Here is a 1,519-nt window from a genome sequence, read left to right as displayed (position 1 = left end):
GGTATTTGACTTTTTTTAGTCTTATTTTTTATTCCTAATTTTATAGCATTGTGATCTGAAAAAAATACTTTGTAGTGTCTAGATGTTTTTAAATTTATTGAGGCTTGACTTGTGACCTAACATATGGTCTGTTCTGAACAATTTCCATGTGCACTGGAAAAGAATATGTATTGTGCTGTTGTTGGGTTGATTGATCTGTGTAAGTGTATGAGGTCAAGTTGGTTGATTGTATTTTCAGTTCTTCTGTGTCTTTATTGAGTTTCTTTCTAGTTGTTCTGTCCTTCATTGAATGTGGTGTATTAAAATCCCCTAGTATTATTGTGTTTCAAAGAAATGACTGGTGGATTTGAACCACCAACCTTGTGGTTAGCTTATCTTACAGTGCCACACCAGGACTTCAGTGTTATTATTGTAGAGTTGTCTATTTCTTTCTTCAATTCTATATCTGTTAGGGTTTGATTTATTTATTTTGAGATTAATTTGTTTGGCATATAGATATTTATTATGGTTATATTCTCTTGTTCAATTGACTTCTTAATCATGATACAATGTTTTTTTCTTTATCTCTTAAGCCAATTTTTACTGAAAGACTATTTTATTAGAAATTAATATTGCTACTCCTGTTCATTTTTCCCTGCTGTTAGCTTGATAAAATGCCTTCTTCTTTGATTTTTATTCTATTTTTATCTAAGTGTATAAGGTATGTCTATTGTAGACAGCATATTGCAGGATCCTGTTTTCTTACCCATTCTGCTAGACTGGTAGGTACATTTATTTCATTAACGTGCATTGTAATTATCAATAGGTATGAGTTCATTGTAGTCATTTTGTTGTGTGGGGTTTTTTGTTTGTTTTTTATAGTGCTGTTAGTTTCTTTGTTCCACGTAATTTTCTATGCTGAGTCCCTTTTGTTTGTGCATTTTCTTGTCATTTTCTTCATTTTTGTTGGTTTTACTATTTGCTAAATATTTATGGTTTTCCTTTTTCTTGTTTTGATGTGAGGGTGTATTCATTTTCTTTGAGATTATTCTGTAATTTATTAACTTCATCACCAGGTTGAAACAGTCTGTTTTATCTTGAAATATACTTGGCTTCCTTGCCATTTGGAAGCTCTATAACTACATTTTCCCTTCTTTTTGCTTTGTAATTGTGTTCATTATAAATGTTATCTCTGGTTTCCTATTTTCAGTCTTGTAGATTTATTTTGCATTGATGCATCTGAGTTGTGGGGTTGGAGAAGAATCTTAAAGGCATCATGGGCTGCCATAAGTAAAAATAAATCTATGTTGGGAGAAGTACAACCAGAATACTCCTTGGAAATCAAGATGGCCAGATTCATCTCTCATACTTTGGACATATTATCAGAAAAGTCCAGTTCCTGGAGAATGACATCATGCTCAGTAAAGTGGAGAGACAGAGAAATAGAAGGAGACCCCTAACAAAATTGATTGGCACAGTGACAGCAACAATAGGTTCATATACAGCACCAATTGTGAGGATGATGCAGGACCAGGTGGTG

This window comes from Chrysochloris asiatica, unplaced genomic scaffold (assembly GCF_000296735.1).
Source record: "Chrysochloris asiatica unplaced genomic scaffold, ChrAsi1.0 scaffold00066, whole genome shotgun sequence".
Taxonomy (NCBI): Eukaryota; Metazoa; Chordata; class Mammalia; order Afrosoricida; family Chrysochloridae; genus Chrysochloris; species Chrysochloris asiatica.
Note: the sequence above shows the minus strand (reverse complement) of the source record.